Raw genomic sequence first — 22,237 nt, 5'->3', positions numbered from 1 at the left:
TGCACCATGTCAGTGATAAGTGTCTTCTGTCTTTGGTATAAGGAATTAGAAATTTAAAGCTGAATATATTTCATCATTTTACTTTATTCTGAAACTGGTGAGTTCTTGACCTCAGAACATAGCCTATGTGTCAGCCAATAGCCCTAGCAAAAACAGCTGCTGACTTTGCAGTATAGAGCATTTCTGCTTTTGGGGGGACAAAAACTGAAGTTAGTGTTTGTTGTTTTTCTAAGAAGGCAAATGAAAAAGCTTGAAATTTGAAGTGAGCTGTGCTTCTGATGGGAAGCATTCTTTGTGAGGAAGGTTTCCTTTGTTTCCTAAAGATGGTCGGATTCTGTCTTCATCTGATATAAGTTGAAAGTTTTTCCAGTACTAAATTACCTCCCAAAAAGGGTTTTGTCCCTAGCTCCTAAAAGCTTTGTTCTGAGCCTCAGTGGCTTTCAGCTGCAGTGGGGCTTCATTCACCAAGGGCCCTAATCTGGCATCAGGAATCACCTGGAGCTGAAAGAAGGACCTGGCATGAGGCAATTGTGGCTACCTAAGGTAAGCACAAGGCAAAAAGCCTCCTTCTGCTGCATCTGGAGCTGGCACGTTGTCTCAAAACCAGCTTCAGGAACAGGAGGCTGCAATAACACAGCCGCCAGGTAACGAATGCAGAGGATATTGGGGCCTCAGCAGGAGATGGGAATGAAACTCCCATAAAGCTAAACATGTGAGAAGGTATTTTTGGGATGCTGCCCAGTCATCCAGACTCAGTGAGGAGTCAGATAAGACTCCAAGGCTTCACACAAACTTAACAACAACAAAAAAGTTTGCAGGCTTTTAATGGGAGACAGCCAGCCCTACTTCCCACAGCACCATTTCAGCCTTCAAGCTGAGTTCTATATTTGATTAAAACTGGCAGGCAGTGGGAATTTCATGTTTCATTTTTGCAGCCAAAATTTCATTGCTCTTTCAGAAAATCATGTGTAGTGCTAATAGAAACAATTCAGAGAACATTTTTTAATAAGTAATCCTTTTTCATTCTTAGACATTCATTGTCTGAGGCTTTATTTGCCATCAAACTCTGTTGTATTGATGCAGAACTTCAGATTAATTTTCTTTCACACAAATGCATGTGCTGTTAAAATGACCATGTAGTCATAGTTGTAGCAGAATTTTGCTGATTTCATTTAACCTCTGTGTACAAGAATTCAGGTCCAGACTGATGACTGCCTCATTTTCTCATTATCTTGAGGAACGTCCCATCCCACTAAAAATTTTCCATGTGAACAACGTGCACTGAACCCAGAGTACACATCAGGTATATTTTAAAGCATATTAATCCTGGAGTCCTACATTTTCTTTATCTTTGCTTTCTATCTGCTGCTAACTTCTAGCACTTCCAAGTGAACAATTTATAATCCTAAATGCAAAATGCAGTCTTTCTATTAATGTATTAAGGCATATAGATTGGGTGTATGTGACTTCAGAGGTATGGATTCATTTTAAATCCAATTGTTACATTTTCTTACAGATTCCAGTTATGATGTTGAATTCAGTTGCTAAGATATTGGACTTACTTAGTACATCATACATATTGTACAATTTAAGTTCATATATCCTTCCTGTGTAACAAAACCAGGGTCATTCTTTTGCCATCCCTGTTGTGTGTTTGTGTCCCTCAACTCAGGCTGATAGCAGACAACTTTAGAAGCTCCAGTGTCCATTTTTTTCCCTCTCTTAGGCAGAGCAAAACAGACCCAATGCACGGGAGCAATTAAAAGCCAATTTAATGTGTCAGAATATAAAACATTAGAGAAATTTGAAAAATGGAGCTGATCTAGCTGCTGTAGTATTTACACTGTTCCTGAAAACATCTGCAGTCTCGTCTCACAATATGAGCCTGCAATAAACGCAAAGCAAACCCACAAGCATCACTGGAGATGGCCACTGACAAGTCTGTTCTCATTCCTTTTCAGAGGTGTAGCAGGCAGCAGTTCAGGCCTTGACTGGCTGTGCTCCAGGCATCAATGCCATGGAGTGGCAGCAGCCTTCTGGGCACTCACTAGTACCGGGCTCTTGACTGTCTGTCTGTTCTCCCCCAGGCAGGCAGTTCAGAAATGCTTCTACTTTGAACCCAGGAATTCCCCATGCAAATGAATTTATGGCCTTTAACACATGCGTTCACCTAAAACCACAACACAATTTTCTCTGGGTTTTGTTTGTATCTGGTCCGTACCACTGGGCAGTTGTTAGGAGAGATAGTGAGACTGTGTTTGGACAACATCAGCAAATTTTTGTGAAGTCTGAAATTCTGATAACCAGCAGAGTGATCTTACATTGCATGTACTTTCCAACGATGGAAAGTTTTCTTCAAATAGTGGGTGGCTTGCGGCTCTGAATCTATAAATGAAGCTGTTTGTGCAGCCCTATGAAAGGGTTCTGGTAGACATAGAGACTATTACTTGGAAGAGCAGTTCATCTCTAGTGTCTCTCGTAATTGCTTTATCAGAGTCTATATTTAGTGTTTCCCATTAAATGCTTAGTATATTTACTTAGCTTTCAGCTGAAATATGATTTTCCAAACTCTAAGCTTTCTACGAGCTCTCTTTATGTCATGCATCATCACTAACAATACAGATAACTCAAGCTAAATCATAAAATTAAATCTATCTTTGTAAAATCATCTGTGGTTAAAATATGCCTTCAGAAACATCTGAAAAACCACACTGCTTTGCAGTGCATTATTTTGGCACATGACATGGTAAGAATTGACTTGTCTGCCAGATCTTTGTGGATTTGCAACTAAAAAGCACCTCTGTTTTCCAATGGAGCGAAGTGTATAGTGTAATGGATGAGACTTAATGAAACTGCACCCGTGAACTCTGTTCCCACTCAGGAAATTTTGGCAGCTAAACCTCACTTTACATTTGGGTTTCAAATAAGGTGATATTAAACACATCACTTGCACTTTGGCCAGACCTGTTTTAGTATCAACGGCAAATAGCTTTTGTGGATAGAGCTGCACATGATGATCTCAGGGGCACTACAGACTTTTGTTTTTTGCAAGCTCCTGCACATTAAAGCAAAGGCTTTCACTTTCAGTCCAGTGCATTGTTCGGATGTTATTCCAGGACTTCCTGAGCATACTGTTTGGCAAGAGATCAAATCTATAGATTGCATTCAATTAAACAGATCTTGAAAATAAGTAAGTGTACAGCCATCACTATAGCCTAGTGAGTAGCTGTAGTTAAAATGCACCATTGATTTCACTGTTTGGTTAGAGATGAGCTGACAAGAAGATGATGATATATTTCAGTACCCTCAAAATCTGCAAAGAAAGTACCAACCAAGAAAACATTTGTGGATTCGATTTCTATGGTTGGTAGTTTGTGTTTGCCTCCAAAGGTGAAGCCTTTACTATTTACCCCAACATCTTTCATGCAAACATTGGCAGGGTCGAGCTAAAACAATGGGGAACCTGGTGAAAAAGAGTGCCTTGTGCTGTGTTCTCCCTTCACATGGACAGAGAACAACAGGAAGTGGGTGACTTGTAAGTTGCTTGTCAGGGCAATAACTCTTGCTGACAAAAGAGCTCCGAGTCTGACAGTGGAGATGGAAGGGGAAGTTCCCTGATCTCCTTTGTCCCAGTACAATGTACTGGATTTAATGAAAGCTGGAAAAGCAGAGCAGAATACTGCTCTTGTCTTTGACAAAGCATCCGTGAGCCAAAATGAGATATAGTATTTCTCCAACTTATTTTCTTTCTGTGGAGCAATGTTAGAAATTTGGGCCTTGGCACTGATAGCCATCACTACATAGAGTTTATCACCATCCACCTGCATGGATGGTTTCTTTTGCACCAGCCCTTGGAATCCTCCTTTTGTCTGCCAAGTGAAACTATGCTAAAATACTTTTCTGCTGATTTGGCAAGATTAAGAAATAAATTAAAGCACCCAAACTGCCTAGAAGTCTTGTTTTACCAGCTGCTTGCAAAAATCTACTAATGATTACATTTTAAGTCCTTTTAGCACTTCAGGTTCAGCAGGTTAAGCCTACTGGACCTAGTGGCATGGGAGTCATGTGTCTCCTGTATCTGAGAGATCAGTGTTTTATAGAAGGTTGTCTTAGCAATAAACAGTGAAAAAAGAACCATCACTTTACACGTAGTTCTATTAAACATATAGTACTACCTTGCTGATGTATCTAAAGGCAGAGTAGTCTCTGGCAGCCATGGTCACTTCTTGCCAAGCTAGAGCTGTCATGTGAACTCATACAAATCTCTTCCATTCATGGAAAATGAAAAGCTCAAGAACGATGAGAACATTGAATGTAATTAGGAACTCATTTCATCCATCCATAAGGGGGTCACTTCAGTAAATTTAGCCCTATCTCTGCACACATTTCACTTAAAATCAGTGTAAGGATATGATAGTTTAAAAAGGTATTAAAGAAAATAAAGCAAATATGCTGACCAGAGGTTCTTAGAAATATTTCTCTCTGCTATTTTGCCACAGACTATTTTAGCTGGATTTTTACTTCACACATCTGCAGCACCTGAAATGGGCTGCAGTATTTGATACAGTAAAGGTAGCTCCTGCCTTTTAGTCACAAGGAATAAAGTTTAAAACCAAGACAGTACATTTCATAGGAGTTTTTAAATTTATCTGGAAAAAAAGTATTCTCTACACCTAAGCAAATTTGTGTGAGCTTACTCAGCTGCAGCAGTCTGAGTAACTTTCTCTAAGCTCAAAGTCTATGCTTTGAATGATCTAACACTCGAATTCTTAGATTCACATGATTGATTAAGATGGAAAAAAAGAAATTGCAAGTAGTTTGTGCTGGGAAACCCATTTTATTTCAGAGCAGTTTCATGAAAATCAATCAGCAAACACAGTTTCTTTACCTTCTGGAATTAACCCGACTCTGAAAAAGGTATGCATGATTTCTTTGGACTTCTTAAATATCTGATCTTTCAGAAGCAGGATCAGTCTGGCTAATTAGGAAACCTAAGTGACATTTGCCAAAAACATTTCCTGATGACTTAGCCTTTCAGAATATGCTAAGCATCCCATCAGGATTTAAGAGACCCCATGGCTTACTGAGGCCAGCACTGATGATTATCAGTTGAATAGACCCTGTTAGGAAAGATCTTGTCCCATGAAAACAAGGACTCCCTAGAGGAAAGATAACAAAAATGAAAGGTTTATCCAGTCACCTCTGTTTCAGTAGCTTACAGTCAACAAAGGAGTAAGGTAGGCCAGCTGCTTACTACCTCTTTTCTTCTGATTTCTTCATTTGAATCACCCGGAGAGCTGGGTTGGCAGGCTGGTTGGCCTCCTGTGGTTAGGATGCATTTGCGTGGATCAGCAGTGAGATGTCTTAACTTACTGCCAGCATTAAATGAGGGCTATTCTTAACTGGTGATGTTCTACCAACGTTGTGAAGGGCTGTTAGAGCCATTTACTGACCTGGGGCCTGGAGAAGTGGAGGATCACAAGACAAAACAGGTCACATATCACCAAGAAATTTACTAGCAACTGATTTTATTTCTTCACAGTTTATATATGCAGTTGCATTATTGATTTAAGAGCATTTACTGAAAAATTCTGTTTTAATTGATTACTGCTGTGGTTTTCTGTAGTAGCCTTCAGTTGCTGCAGTCCCATGCCTCAGTAGTCCTGTATACTTCAATAATGATGGTTGCCTGGTAATGCTTTCTCAAAATTTCTTTATTAACAACAGTGAACTTGGGTTTCTTGCAGATGACTTGTAAGTAACTCAATAGGGATGAAATATTAAAAGAAATCCAAACTTTTCACTGCAGATCTCAGCTCAAAAGTCTGCATCTGCAGAAAGGGATTGTCTGGATATGAACTTGGCCCTATATAAGAATATTAAACCACTCAGACCTGAAAGTTGTCAGTGTGTGGTTATATGCGAACATGGAGATTTAATTTTGGCCCAATATCCAAGTCTCAAGCTTGCTAGAATTGCATTATATAGTGTTAAGAATCAATTCTCCACTAGAAAATGAAGTACTTTGTGTAATCCAGTATAAAACAAACCAATCTCTGTATTCAGTATGTTGTACGGTCTTCCTCCAAATATGAAGAAAGTTAATAGTTTCATATCCTACCACATTCAGTACCTGAACTTCTTAAAAAATCTAAAATCCGTTTTACATTTTCACATCATTTCCAAATGTGTTAATCCTGTGAGCTTTTCTCCTGTAAATAGGTGAAACGAACTCCTTTGGGTTATGCCTAACAGTACTGCTGGGATTTCTGCAAGATCCTTTTTAAAATATGATTGAAATAAATAAAATATAGTGGTGTTGAGAAAAATCTTTCCTGTAGCAGCAGGATATGCTTTATTTTTAAACACAAGTCCCAAGCTGGGCTGGAGTCTGTGAAAATCAAAGGCTTTTTTTCTTTCTTTCTTTCTTTTTTTTTTTTTTAAAGATAGAAGACCATGCAGGTTTGGCATACTGACAAAATCTCACTTATGGAACCCATTCAGTGTCTTAGCCACAAAAACTATAGTAAGAACACCAACAAGACTTTCAGCTTCCAGAATACTGTATTTCTTCCTCTCTTTTCCCTCCTCTGTGCTCATTTCCTGAAAGCTGGCTCATTAAAGAAAGGAAGTGTTTTCTTTTTTTGGTGTTTTTTTTTTCTTTTAAGCAAATAATTAGCTATTCCTGAAATTCCATCCCAGGAGTTGACCCACTGTCTTTGATGGTACACAGAGTACAACTAAAAATCTTATGCCACGAGTTTGATTTTGTTGTAAATATAGTTCCAAAAGAATACTCTTTTTTTCCACATAGTAGATGCATTTTCAGTTTCATTTAAAAACAAATACATTAAGTAACTAAAGCTCTATTTATTTATTTTAAGTTGAATTTTTAAGTTCAATCTGGGATTACACTAAATGATGAACAAACAAACAGATTAAAAAAAGCATCCAAATGCTTGCACACCATTACATTTTTTTTAAACATTTCAGTGGGTGAATGAAAATAGCCATGGAAGCATTCTATGGGTAAGAAAATGAAAACAAGAGCCTGAAGACCCTTTGCATCCATTGTATTTGGCTTGTTTACTGGCTTAATTATTTATATTCTGGGCCAGACTGCCTCAAGTCCTGTGCCACCTCTGTTCTCAGCTGAAACCATGGAGGACTCCTTACATTTCACCAGGCTCCAGCTCCACAGACTTTGAGGCCAATTGAAGTGGTGCTGCCACCTTTCCCCTGTCCTTCCTCTGTCCTCTGTTGTCCCTGTGCCAGGTGCAAGGAGTGTGGATAGGATAACAGTAACCAGATATGGGAGGTTGGGGGCAGTTACCACAAATCACATAAGAACTTCTTAAATCTCACAAACATCGATTGTCCTCTGCCTTCAGGTTATTCCTGTCCCACTTTCTGATGAGTAGAGAGAGATGGCTGACTGAGCTAATCAAATACTAACTTCCAAAGGTGGTAACAAGAACCCACTAGGAATGCAATGGTGAAGCTGCATGTTGGTGACTTAAAATTCCTTCTAAGTGATGTAGGTTTTGATTGTTACGCTTTGTTTCTGAAACACCAAGAGGGATGTGGGGTGCAGAGACAAGGGATGGTGTTGAGATCTGCTGTGCAAACATTCTTGTGATCCTTATATGTCCTTGGGTACAGAATGCTACTATTTTGGCTATTGTTACCGAAGGTGTCTGTAGAAAATTGAGCCTATAAACAAGTAGTTTGGAGACCACTGGGATTACAGAGGCCTGATTTCCTGTAAATTCTAGTGTTGGGTTTTATAGACCTTTGTCCTTTAGTTTTCAAGGTGGCTGGAGCATGCATTTGGGCTCCCTTCCATGTGAGTTCTCTGGTGTCTAACAACATTAGAGCTCACATTACCCTCTCTCCCTCACTGGTGGCATTAATAGGGTTTCTCTCCTCTGCCTGCTTCACACTTCCAAAAAACTGACTGGAACCTGAGACTCTGAAACCATCACAAGTGTGGTTGAAGCTGTGCTTGCTAACACAAGGTTTGAATTTATCCATGAACATGGAGCGATCTTAACTGGGCAGGGGAGCTGTAATTCCACCGACTCTACTGTGGTTGCTGAGGCGGCCAGGAGGCAAAAATGTATGAGCATGAAAAATCTCAGGATTTTAGGAAACGTTCCTCCCAAATTGCAGAGATAAGCAAAAACACCAGAAGCTATTTCTCCAAAGTGAAATAAAGTGTAATGCTTTGTTACAAAGCATAATTAAAAAAATAAATAAATAAGTAGAAGGTGCCTGGTGGTGCAAGAAATGGGAGATCAGACTGGGAATGTGGAGGCTCTGGAAATCTGGTCTCCTACTCTGCTGACCAGGGAAGCTGACAGGAGGTGGGAAGGCAGGTTGGCCACAGCTCCAGAGATTCTGCATTCAGCAGGAAAGTGTTTCACAAAGAAATGTGTTGCTGGGTCCAGCAGTTGCTCCTAATCCACACGGTGTTGTTATGAGTAATATCAGACCCCAGACAGTGCCAGACCCTGTTGGCATCTCACACAGTAACTTAGCAAACAGGAGAGGGAAAAAAAATGATGATAACAGAACACTAATATTAACTCTGTAGGAGAGAAAAAAAGGATCTGTTGCACATTGTTCTCATTAAGTAAATGATTTACTGGAATTTCCTCTTGCTTTGCAACTTGCTTGAGAACATATTTGATCTCAGTTATCTAGGGCCTGGATAATTTCATCTGGTTCTCTGCCAGCTACGACACGGCCATTTAACACTGTCACTTTTCTTGGCCACCTCCATTCAGTGTCTGTTGTTGGCTTCTGTTTATAAAGTAACAGGATGTGATACCTATGACACCAAGGACGAGTCCAACAGATGACAGGGTGCTCTCATCTGGCTCTGCTTAAAGATGGTTTATCAATGAAAATTGTGTCTGAAGATGTAAAGGACAGTGCTAGCTTTTTGTTCTCCTTGTAAGGTTTGTTTTTTATATATCTCAGGGGTTTAAAAAAAATTAAGAAAGAAAGAAAGAAAGAAAGAAAGAAAGAAAGAAAGAAAGAAAGAAAGAAAGAAAGAAAGAAAGAAAGAAAGAAAGAAAGAAGATATTAAGGGAAGCAGTAGAATCTGTATAACTGCAGATAAATCAGACTTGATTAAGTTTGGTTATCTTAATTCCTGTCCTCGGCTGGTTGGACACAAGCAGTTGAAATCTGTTACCAGTTTCCCTGCAATCTGGAGCTGTAAGCAACAAAACTGAGCACAAAAGAAGGTTGACAGAAAGTTCCTGGGGAGCTGACTTGGCATGAAAAATAAGTAAAAAATATAAATTAACAATGGGTTTGAGACTCTGCAGAATGAGATGTCACATTCTCCTCTCTAATTCCCATGAATAGAATGCAATATTTTTGAAGATAAAATTTGTGTTTAGAGTCATAGGATCAGTGAGATTGGAAAAGACTTCTAACGTCATCTAGTCCAGCTGCCCATCTACCACCAATAATGATCACTAAACTGTGTCCCTAAGTACCACACTGACATTTAACATTGCTAAAGATATAACAAGGATCTGTGGGGAGGGGCATGCACATGTGGTACGTATGTGATTTTTCAAGACTGTGATTTCAGTCCAACTCCCTAATCACTAATATTCTGGCATCAGGATATAATGAAAACGTAATCAAGATGCATTAGAGACACTTAGGAAATTTGAGCATGAAACTGTGGGACACCAGGAATGTAACAAATTGTCTGCTATCTACAAACTTATCACTTATGCATATTATTGGATTAGGAATAAAAACAGACCTGATTACTGAGTTGAGAATCAATAACGGTTTCCAAAACAGCTGATGAAAATAACTTTAGTACCTCCCTGCTTATCTTGTTTATTACACTGGGTAAAATTAGTTGCTGATAATGGAAGGAGCCTGGCAATCTGCTCTTTGTGAGGATCTCTCTGTCTGCTTTTGCTGGTTAAAAATGTAAGGCTGCTATGTGAATTGATATTTTTATCACCAAAAAGAGATTTCTTTTATGGCTTGCAAATATTGTATGTTGGACAGAAAACATTTCTATACTGAAAAATATATTTAAAGAGTAAAAACACTTAATTAGATTTTATAGTAGCTGTATTTGTCTAGCAGAGAGAACAGATTACAGAGATCGATATGCAGAACCATTAGTTGCAACAGCATAAATAGAACTTGGTTGATGGGAGTCTATAATTAGCCAGGAATGTACCTAAAAGCCAACTCCCATGCTGCAGTCTCATGTCCAGCACTGACGAAGAATCTGCCTATGTATTAGCTGCCATGTTATTTATTTCAGGCCCAAAACTCAGAGATAAACCCAATACATGAAACAAACAGTGTGCAACTAGTTGTGGCTGCAGTTTCAGCACCCTGAGGGGCTTAGAATCGCTTGGACCTGGGTGCTCTGTGGCATGGTCTGTGCCACCGGCCAAAAGATGGAAGTAGGAGGAAAATTTGATGGCAACAACACTGGTATGCTAGGCAGAGATATCCTTTGAAAAAGTACAGGGGATGCATCTTGTCCTCAGCTTTGGGCTTACTGTGATTGTCAGCAGCACTACTGACCCCAGGCCTATGCCTTAGCTCCTTTATAAACCAGGCATGACTTCATCCAACATGTATAGTTTACAGAAATTAAAAGCTGTGATGCGTATGAATCAAGGTAAAGGGGTATTTTTAAAGCCTTTTCTGTTGCTGCATTTACAGGCTTCGCCTTGGGCTGGGTAGCACTCAGACACACACTGCCTTCTTCTGTATCACTCCAGCCTAAAACATTAAAGAGATCCACTTATAAATTCTTATCGGCACAGCATGAAGACAGGAAGAAAATCACTTTTAAGAGACGGCATGCCTTTTAAAATAATCAGCTCAGACTTCTGGTTCAGATTAAGCACAATAAAGCTTGGGTTGCACCCATAGTATATCCTTTGGGGAAGAAAACACCACAGAGGCGTTGTTCATAAGAATGGATGAGGCTTGGAAAGATCAGTAACTAGTATAATCTGGAACCTCAATTCAGATGGTTTGCTTTTTAAAAATAGGGTTCACTGGGGCAAATTTATGCCAGATGTAACAGCCATAGCCAGCAAAACTAATTATTTCAATTTAAAAATTCCATTGCTAACACAAATGCTGCCTGAAATGGTGAAGGTTCATATTTTCAGCTTACGAAAGGGCTCTGCAACTGCTGACATCTCTGGAAGAAGTTTGACCATTACAGCTAGGAGTGCACTGTGGAAACACAGAAGGTTTATGTTTCATGGTTAATGGTATCATGACTTCCACAATGGGTGCTGGGTAGTGGCCATGACAATGGAAGATCATCCACTGGTGAATTCATCACCAACCTATGAAGCTATGCACAGCATATAAATGTGCTTTCTTCCCATTGAAATGTAAATTGCATTGACAGTGGCGAGGGAGTATTCCCTTTCTCTGTAAAAAAAATTTAAAATCCTCCAGTTAGCAGTCCTTGTCAGCACATGCATATGCTCAGGCATGCATGTGCTCACAGGACATACAAATACAGCTTTACAGGGAGAAGAGGAAGTGAGAAGTCCTATGAACTGCCCATTAAGTCTGGCTCCTACTCCCAAACCACGCAATAGTATTGCTGGTAATAAAAAGCCCTTTATCACTTTTTTGACCATTTATAGCAAGGCTATCCCTGAATACAGAAGCAGGCAATTTCTTGTGTTTTGACTATGAAGTCTACAGTATTTTTTCTATGCATAGTTAAAAAAAAATCACTTTCAAAAGAGATATTAATATGAGCTATAAAAAGTTTGACTAAATTTGGAATACAGAGCAGGAATACTGGCTAAACTTCATTAATAGTGATTTAGACATGACTGAAGTTAGCAAGCACATAGAGCTAGGTCCAAGGATCCATCCTAGCCCAAAAGTTTGGGTTTAGCTAATGCAACTCAAAATTGTTATGGTCGATTGGCTGCCAGATTTTTCCTAAACTGTTTTCTCAGCTGTATTTTGCACTGAGGAGGGGCTCTAAAGTCATCAGGAACAGGAATTCATGTGGTTTGCGCTTATATGTACATTATCAAGAGTGCATAAAAGTTAGGAAGAGCATCAGGACACAAGCTCCAGTGTCTGGTTTGTTGTTGTTGTTGTTGTTGTTTCATTGTTAAAAATAATAATAATAATAATAAAGTAAAAAAGTAAAATCTATAGTTTTATAATACTGCAGCACAGAAATTCAACACACAATTCAAATTCAACCAGTGTGCCCCTGTGTGAGACATTTTCTTTAGATTACATCCCATAATGTTTCATGAATTACTCCCGTTGACAGACATCCACAATAGAAGAGAGGTTGTTTGCATGGCCAGGATATCAATAAGAAAAATGTATTCCAATTCTATTGTGATTTCTTTCAAATACGTTTGGGCAGTCGTTGAAAAAGGTTTTATCTGATTCACAGGATATTTTCTCTCAAACTCTCAAAATCACATTAAAACATTAAGAAATTGTTTGCTGATCTGATATATATATATATTTCATATATAATTATAATATATTATATATAGAGAGAGAGACATATATTTCAGTGATGCTTCACAAGCTCTTACACCTTGAACTGAAAGTTTATTTACTGCCATGGAATTTAAAATCTTCACCAACTGGTAATGTCTTAGCATCATCAGGTTTGTCAAGTCAATGCATGCCTTGCAATGTATATTGCTGTTGCCACTGTGAATGGTGTGTCACTGTCAACGCAAGAGCAACACTGCAGGTTGCACTGATATAGTTTTGTTGGCAGCAATTCATAAACTAAGTGAAGTGGTTGGGCCACCAGAGGAATGATGAATAGCCCTCACAAAAACCTCATTGCCTCCCTTTATAAAAGATGAAGAGGGATCAAGTCAAGGTGCACTTTGTTTGCATTCTTTTCTTGACTTGCCATAACCCAACTGAGACAGTAACACAAATCTCAGAGAAAGGCTGACGCTACCTGAGAACAAGCCATACTAACCAGAAACCTGACAAGAAGAACTTGATCGGGGAAGAAAATTCTGAAATCCCATTCAGTGTTGAAGATCTGAAAAACATAACTCAGCATCTAAAATGTTGCACAAATGAGAGAGGGTTAATGAATGCGTATGGTTGAACCAACTGTAAAAAATCTGAAAGCAAATGCTCTGATAGGGAACAAGGTTGCATAACTACGATGAGGCTACTGAAGGTTCTTTCTCGATAGCTACATCATTTTACTAGACAGTCCAATGGTAAATGTTTTGCTTCCGCATGAGTAATTCCACTGAGAGATTTCAGGCCAAAGTGAGGTGAATAATTTTAGTCCAATGGTTTTTGAATATCTAACAAATTAAAATAAATTCTCTTTGCTTCCCCTTTCTTTCCATTTGAGTCCTTATTTTACTCCTGCTGATAAACTGATTCCTGAAGAATATGCATGCATAGCTTTCATGTACTGACAAACTTCTCCATTCACAGCCTTCCATGGCAACATCTACTTATTCCACAGATGCTACAGTGCAAAAGTCTTCAAAGCAATCGTATGTGGGATAATGAGCTAGTTAATCTTTGTTGGAATAACAGCAGAATATGAAAACAAAACAAAACAAAAACTATTGGATGCACTAAGGTAATTTTTTTTAAAGCTGTTTTTTATAGACTCTCATGTTTCAAAGAGGAAAAAATTATACAAGTACCTACCAGAAAGAATTCCTTCTGCAACAGAAATTCAGACATCAAACTTTCAGCTTGTTTTCATGGAAAATGGTGAAACTAATTCTCTTCTGACTTCCACCATCTCTCTTCCAGTTGAACGTGATTCTCTTGTAGTATGAACTCCAGTTAAATTTATGCTCCTGGCAGGAAAGTCAGGTATTCTATCATTTGCTCTTATCTCAATATAACCAGTCTTCATAGACTGCTCTGTTCAAAGCTCTGACAACTTCCCTGATAATTTTTTCTTTAAGTTTTCTTGAGCTGCATAGCTCAAAGTGTGGTCTCTCTTAAGAAATCATTAGAAACCCTTCCATAGCTGGAGAAGTCTAGCAAGTATTTTCCAAGCACTCTCTGTAAGCCTTCAAGCACAGAAGTAAAATCTAGAGAAGCACAACTTGGCAGAAGTGGTCCTCAAAGACATCTATCACAATGATTCAGGTGACCTGAAAACTGTTTTTAATGTGACACTCCGTTTAAGCCATGATAATTTTATAAGCGCTACAGACTAGAAGAGTGCAAGCCTTTATTTGTAAGAGCAGTGGATACTGAAAGAAACCAGAAGGTACCACCCCTGTTAAATTTCTAATTGGCAGATTCAGGAGGTTTGTCTAAACTGGAGAAAGTGCATCGCCTGGTTTAGTCATTAATAAATAACTCAAAGCGAGATCCAAAGTCTCTTAAAATTTATGGAAAAACCTCCCACTGACTTCAGTAAGCTTTGGATAAAGGGTTACGTAGCTGTGCTTCTTCAGTGCATTTTAAGTTTGAGAATATCATAACACTGTAGTTATTCTTTTAGTGCATCATAAAACAGTATCATCATCACAGGAATTTGAACAGATGAAGGTATGAACTGGTGAAATTTTTAATGCAGTATAAGGGCAGAAAAAATGGAAAGTGATCCAGCCAGACTCACTGTAGAGCCCCACCATGCTCTCACTATGAGAATGATACCGTCAAATCAACATTATAATTGCTGATGGGATTTCTGCCAGCAGTTGACTCTGCTAGTGAGTTGGTCATCAGCTTAAATGGGGATGTAAACCTTAATAAGAATTGAAAGAACAGAACTGTTATGAGGAATTCCCCATGGAGTCCTTAACCAGTAGACAGTGTTATCTTTGCAGCTGTGCGTAGGAAGAAAGTATAGACATTCACAGTCCTCCTACAGCATGCACACAATGGTGTGTTTCAGATGAATGCTTTCTTCTGTTATGGGCTACCACTAACATGGATCCATGCTTACATCTGGTGTGTCTGTCCTTTTTATTTTTTTATAGCTGATGGGAAGCCCATTCAAAAGCAAAGATGTTATCTTTGAATTTTATTTTATTTTTTCATTTTAAGGAGCAGTACAGCCGTGCCTTCATACGTATACAAGGAGCAAAAGCTCAGTGGGTGGCTTTCTATCTACCCTCATCTTCTGAAATGACTTTTAAATATGCTACTTTGGTGAGCAATGCCATCTAAAAGGCTTTTTCAGGCATTGGCTGTGTACTCTTTTCAAGTCTTTCTCCAGTACACACCGGTATATAAACTGGCTGCCTTCAACACTGTGCAAAATAATAAAGGTTGAATCTTACTATGAATTTAAAAATGTATATATTAAAATATAAGTGACAAAGATGATGATTAAAGTGTATTACTGAGCACACTAAATGACTTAGTAGGAGGCAATTGGATACCTTTGATTAATAAGAGATTGAAAACCTGATATAGCCAGGCTATTTTCCACCACTGCAGCAGCACAAAGATGTAATAAACTGAGGTTAACCAAGCAATTAAATTGGTTTGTAGCTGTTTTGTATCACGAGAGCTGCACAAAGAAGCCAAGATACATTACTGAGTCCAGCTCCAAATTTTTAAAAAATTATTTTCAGAAAATGTAAAAAACTGGCAGCAATATGCTCCCATGAACATACAGCTTTCCTAGCAAGAGCACCGATTTTACATTATCTATAAATCTGTCATTACTGAATTCAAAGTATGTTGACTTAGAATCACAGAATCACTAAGGTTGGAAAAGATCTTCAAGATCATCCAGTCCAACCACTCGCCAATCACCAGTATTTCCCCACTAAACCGCGTCCCTCAGTACAACATCTAAATATTTCTTGAACACCTCCCACATCCTTTGACACAATGTAACTTTGTCTCTGGCAGGAACAAAAGGTAATTTCTACATTGCTATTTTCATTTATTTTTTATTTTTTTCTAAATATATAGATTGTCTAATAGATGTGATGGAAAAGCTAATGGAATAGTTAAATAACTTGCAAGAAAAATGTGAAAGCTATTGGTCTGGTTGATATCTCACAGCTAAAGTCCTTGGCTATCATGAATAGTTATTTGGGCAGAATATGTCAAATCACCACCTTACTGTGGGGAAATACTATGGATTGCTGGAGCCGTGTTTGGCACAAATCAGAGGCACACGAGGAACAGCCCAGCTATCTTTATATGCCCCCCAACTCTGATTATGACCACTATCCAGTTTTATCCGCAAGATAAATTAGAAAAGCTTCAGCACTGCTTTATCTCATAACATCCCTCAAGGGGCTGTTGCACTCGTCAGAAATCACCAGCGCTCCAAATCCTGCTTATCTCCACGAAGACAAGGGTGGGCTGATAGGAAAGCAGCTACACCATCTTCCTGTTAACTGAAGATTTCCTCTGCCTGTTAGCACTGGGAAGAAAGACTGAGTGGAGATGTGATAAACAGTGTTCAAGGGTATGAAAGATTGTTGCAAAGAGGAAGGGAACAAGCTAATCCCCACACGCAAAGCAGATAGGACCAAGAAAAAAAAAAAAAAAAAAGAATGTGTTCAAGTGGGAGCAAGAAAGACTGTAGTAAGAAAGATTACAGCAATGTTTTCTGTGTGGTGTTTTCATTGAAAGATTACCTAGAGGGAATATGGAGTTTCTTCATGAAGATCTTTAAAAACAGGTAAGTAAAATCATTATCCCAAATGAGATGGGCATGCTATACTGTGCCTCACTGTTACTGACTGGCCTGTTTTTGTTACAGTCCCTTATCACTAGAGGAGCTGCATATACTCCCAGCTAGAGATCAGAAACCCTATCTATCACATTCTGTTGAATAGGTCACCAGAGTTAATCGATCTAACTCTTGATTTGCAATTACTTAGTGGCTGCAAGAAGATGCACAGATTTCTGTGGACAAAAGAGCGTATTTTGTTAACAAATTCAACCCATTCTCTTTTTGACAGGAGACCTACCACAGCAACAATTGTAAACAGTCTTCCAGGGACATCTTTACCAAAAACAAAGAAAGTACTGAAGAAAGAAATCGGATGATTATTTCAAGAATATAATTGCATTGTTTGAAATATTTTCACATAGAAGACGACAACTACTCTGAAAGAGAAATCTTAGACTTGGATCTGAATGGCAAGTCTTCATTACGGAAGGCGGTTCCTTGTAGACCTGCTAGAGATTTCTGGAAAACGTTTGATTTTTGTTGGAACCAAAGTAGTAGTAGTAAATAAATGGGATCACACAAACACAACCAATGGTATATTTCCTCCCTATTGCTAATAAGGAGAAATTTAAGGGGCTACAAGGAGATCTGAGGGGTGAATAATTTCCTTCTCATTGCCAGGAGAAGCATCAGCTGGCATAGGGAACTGGAGATCTCATGCTTACAGGAAGGTTTTTTGTCTGTTTCCTAGTCAGCACTGATTGGACTCCATTTCATTTCTGACAGTTGAAATTTTATTTCATGTTCTATTAATGTTCAAGTCCAGATATGAATAATATCTGATTATGGAAATTCTGGGACAAAATTCTGCTTTTTGAGTGAGTGTACATCTGGACCCAAATATGACATGAATTTCTTACTCATAAGCTCCCAAATAAATAACAAGAATGTCTGTTAATATATATATATATATCTGTGTGTGTGAAATGTATTCCTTTTTTCAGTGACTCAAATTACAAAGTCATCTCATAAACTCATCTGTTTGTTGGTAACAGTTCAGCATAACAGACAAACAGACATAACAGTAATAAGCTACCTTGGCCTCAGGCATTTGAGCACAGCCATTTTTCAACTAATGAAACAGCAAGTCAGAATAGCCAGGAGAATTATGTCTTTTCTTAAGGCAGATGTTCTGGTTACTGACTCAGGCCAAGCGAGGTGGGACTTCTTCTAACCAAATGCTCATTCTGCACCATCAGTTTTTCCTCCTCACCACCCACTGAGTCTCACTTTCCATGTCCTCCAGCTGCCAGCTACCACAGCTAACTTCCCAGAAGCAGAGATCCTCCCTTAGCCTGAGGCTGCTCTCCATCCTTGGCTTTGGCGCAAGTGTGACAAGCTCATTCCCAAACATGGTTCCCTTGCATTGTACATAGCATATTGTGCTACTAGACATGGCACTGGGGTGGCCTTTTGTTAGCTACCTGTTGGATTGGTGAATTCATTCCCCTGCTGCACAGGGGATCCTTGATAATGACCCCATAGGCTTTCACAATGCTTAGCAGGAAAGCAGAAATGAACAAGTGCAGACCTCCCTGCTGCTGGACTCGGACAATAGGGCTGCTCATAATACCAGCAGATGTTTTTGCTTTTTAGGCCATGCAGGGCAAATTTATTTTCCTCTCAGGAGCAAATGCAAGCAAAGCCAAGACTAAGAAATTCAGAGCTAGCTTCCGGAAACCCTCTATTGACTTATGCTGAAAAGCAGTACTTACACTTCAGGTTCATCAGTAATTAGGGCCTTCTGACTAGTCCACTCAAATGCCAGCTCAGCAAGAAGTGATGTATGTATAAGATGGGCTTAGTTTCATACCCTGCTTTGCTTAAACAAAGAGTACTAGACGATTTCTCCACTTTGTGCATCACACTCATTGTAGTGTTACATTCTCCTTACCTTATGGCATTGATGCGTGAAAGCTGTAGTCCTCTGAAGTCCCCATTTAAGTTATATGCACCCAGATAACCTATACAAGTTTTTCCTCTTTACTAAAAAAGAGACTATACCTTTTTTACTTTTTTTCCAGTATTTCTTGGTCTTCTTTGTGTTCACAGGAGCTCTAAAATTAAAACAGAAAGATATGGGGAAACATTAAACTGTTTAAAGATTTTAGTTCACAAAACTTTTAACTGGATCACTTGTTTGGATTCAAAGAAGCAAAACATAAGACTTTGAAGTTCTTCATGTGCCTGTTAAAAGAGAAAGAAAGAGACCCACCAATAGGAAGAAGCTGGCACGAAGCCCTCTTTGACACAGCAAGTACAATGTAAAGGATTAAAGGTCTAATCTAGAAGATATATTGCACACTAAACAGCGGAACCATTTAGGAGAACATTAAATGGCACTTAAGCTAAACAGTTGTCCTTGGGAACTGCAGTTTATATGTGACTGCCCTAATATCCATTTTAAGCTCGCAGGGCTTTGAAAACAAGATGTCATTGTTTTATAAAAACACACACATTTAATCTTCCCTTGCAAGTCTGTTCTTGAAATATCTGGCTGCTGCACTGGCAAAACATTTCAGAGGAAACAAATGGGGCTGGTGTCAAAACTAGTACTGTTGCACTTTATTTCTGAAGTTATTTGCATGTGCTCAGTTGATATTTTTTTGATCCAAATAAGCAAACCACAAACTTTTTCAATGATAAAAGTCCCATTTAATTTTTTTAACAGTATTCCCACTGTTCTATAAGCAAATAATAATAATACAGTTTAAGTAATATGAGAACACCAAAAAAGAGGTCAGTTCTACATTCACTTGTGTTCTGAGTTCTTCATAAATTAATATTTATGGAACTATTAGAAGGCTTTAGCCAAAAATAAAGACCACCCAGAGCAAGGTTTCAATTTTAGTATTATAGGCACAGTTCATTAAAAAAAAAAAAAAAAAAAAAAAGTAAAAAAGCCTTCTTATGCGCCATGTACAGTATGTGGATTTTCATGAACATCACTCAGTAGGTGTGTGAAGTATATTCCATCTCTAAATTACGATACATGCTTTTACAATTTATTTGATGTTTTTTGTAAAGGAGAAATCATTCTCTCCACCAAGCAAGTCAGAAATAGAACAGGAAAAGAGGCAGCATGGAGGGGATCCTGTCTTGTAAAAATATACAATTCCGTTAAAAATTCTTCCTGTTTTGTAATTAAAGATCTAGAAAACTAGATGGAGAGAGAAAAATAAAAAGTGTTTAAAAAAATTTACTATGCATCTCATACCTTTGATCTTGTGTACTTGTATCAGCAATGGCACTAAACCTTAGCATAGTGGCTAATCAAGCAGGATATCCCCTGGATCAGGTCAACATCCCCAAAAGCTATCTGGAAAAAAAAAAAAAGAAAAGAAAAAATGTGCCCTTGTAGTCATCATTAATGGTTTTTATTAAATGACCTGGCATTCTCCAAACAATTCATGGCAGATAGGCAATCCCAACTGGTTGCTTTGTTAACTACTCCAGAGGAGAATCCAAAGGAAAACCAGTGAGGAGAGCAGCCATCCCCAGTAGGGATGGGGTGGCCTGAAGTCACAGGTGGCTCTGGGCTGAGGAGCACTCACAAAGCTCCTGGGGATGGGCTGTACGGTGTCACAGGCATGGAGTAAACAGACAGAAACCCTCTGTCTCTGGCTGGTGGTGCAAGCCATTTCCTGACTGCCAAACCAGTGGGAGAAAAGTTAACAGTTATTTCTATAATAACCCCACTACACTCCTCAGTCACCCAGGCCTTCATGCTTACTGGCACTGCTGGCATGCAATTAACTGCTGCAGTATCTATGAAGCTGCTCCTCTCAGGCAGGATAGGAATCCGCTTAACTGTTTTTTAATTAAAAGCAGCAGCTGATAGCTCATGGAAAGCATTCTTTGTGCAGACAATATGGACTCTGTCTGTGCTACATGCTTGCCATAGTTCTTTGTCCCCATTTGACATCATTAGTTATATTTGTGAATGAAGAGGTGAGATATGCAAAGAGCAACAGAGCAACAGCAAAGCTGAGGCAAGCTGCACTGGCTTGTCTAGAGCACAATAAATTAATAAATAAATAAAAAGATATCCCGGTATGATTTAAAGGCTGAGCTAGAAAGTATTTCTGTTAGACTTTAAGTTTAAAATGTTCTGGTCTGAAATGTGGCAGCAGCAGTGAACAGAGCACTGCCCAGCTGTGGGCGGAATGGTGTGGATCTCAAGATATCAAGTAATTAAGTATTTCAGCCATAGTTCTGTCTCTCCCTTTAGGAGTTTTCTCAAGACATTCTATCCTTTTCAGGCCTTCCACACATGCAATCCAAATATCATCCCCTTCCTAAAGCCACAACTTTCCACTCTGGTAAGAGCAACTCTAAGTGTGAATCCATCCTGGTTATTTCTATCATGCACAGTATCCAGGCCTGAGCCCTGGGCTCCAGGAGCCTACAGACACCCATCCTGGACCCAGCTGCACCTCCTACGGAGCACTCAGAGTTGAAGAGAGCTGTGTGCCTCACTATAATAAGTTTTCTGCCCTCATAAAAGCAGGAAAACTGAGTAGAGGTAGTGTCCTCAGTTAGGACAGTATCATCAGAAAAAAAAAAACCAAAAAAACAAACAAATGCAAACTTCCAGGCATGGGAGTTCTTCTTCTGGTCTGAAATAGAAGTGAAGCTCAAAATAAAGTCTAAACAAAGAGCTATTTCATTAATTCATTATGATAACTTAACCTGTAGGATACTGAAGGGAAAATTAGTCATCTTTCATCCACAACAATTTGACTGCTTTCTCTTCAGCCTTCAGCAGAGTCTTTCCTCTCTGACTCATTTTCATATGTCTCAGTACACACAGACAAGTCTTACATGTGTTTTGTGAATAGGATGAAATAGGATTTTCTTTATGTTACTTTACCTTTATTTTATGCTTAAAAAAAATGTCAGATGATATTTCTGTTGTTCTGTACATGCACTGAAGCAATCTCCCCTTACAAATGGCTGCACTAAAAGTTTCTGGAGAGGAATAAAGAGCTTCATGTGCTGCAGTGAGGGGCTGGGAATGGAGAATCTAGGGGGGAAAATGGTTGGCTTTAACAGGAAAAAATTATTTATGACACATAAGTGGAGTTTATTTAGGCAGAGTTATTTGTGGAGGCTACATAATTTTGGACATTGAAATTTAAATATGTTGGATAATCTCTGAATTTTTCAGATTCACAATCTGGTAAACAATAAAGATAAAACGTCTGTGGTGAGCAGAATATTTTCCCAACTGCAGTTGGCTGCTCCCATTCTGTAACAATGCATATCCACAAATAGCAAACAGCCAAAACACTTTCCATTTCATAATGGGCTGTCTGCTGTTAATTATTTTAGTTCCTTGCTGGGAACAATGGAGGTGGATTGGAAACGATGGCTCAGAAATGGTGAGAAATGAATAACTATTTTTAATGTTTTGGAATTTTACTAGTAAATGGCACCTCTCATTAGAAGATCTCAAAGCACTCAAAAAAGAGTAGCTATTAGCACACTCAATTTACAAGCTAGTAGAGAAGG

At 38.8% G+C, this 22,237-nt stretch overlaps 2 long non-coding RNA genes across 2 annotated transcripts in view; one reads left to right on the top strand and one right to left on the bottom strand.

Annotated features, from left to right (window-relative positions):
- The window catches only part of LOC116653215, a 64,272-nt gene extending 46,639 nt beyond the window's left edge, over nt 1-17,633 (top strand). The window contains exon 3 of the long non-coding RNA XR_004306728.1: nt 16,953-17,633. This is a non-coding gene — a long non-coding RNA (uncharacterized LOC116653215). The remainder of the gene's footprint in view (nt 1-16,952) is intronic.
- Nucleotides 12,636-22,237, bottom strand: part of LOC107311125 — a 35,723-nt gene continuing 26,121 nt past the window's right edge. Inside the window, exons 3-5 of the long non-coding RNA XR_004306727.1 lie at nt 19,941-20,042; nt 18,728-18,780; nt 12,636-13,862 (exon numbers count right to left, since the gene is read on the bottom strand). This is a non-coding gene — a long non-coding RNA (uncharacterized LOC107311125). The remainder of the gene's footprint in view (nt 13,863-18,727; nt 18,781-19,940; nt 20,043-22,237) is intronic.

This window comes from Coturnix japonica, chromosome 3 (assembly GCF_001577835.2).
Source record: "Coturnix japonica isolate 7356 chromosome 3, Coturnix japonica 2.1, whole genome shotgun sequence".
NCBI classification, from domain to species: Eukaryota; Metazoa; Chordata; class Aves; order Galliformes; family Phasianidae; genus Coturnix; species Coturnix japonica.
The sequence above is the reverse complement of the archived record's forward strand: the minus strand, read 5'-3'. Positions and strand labels throughout refer to the sequence as shown.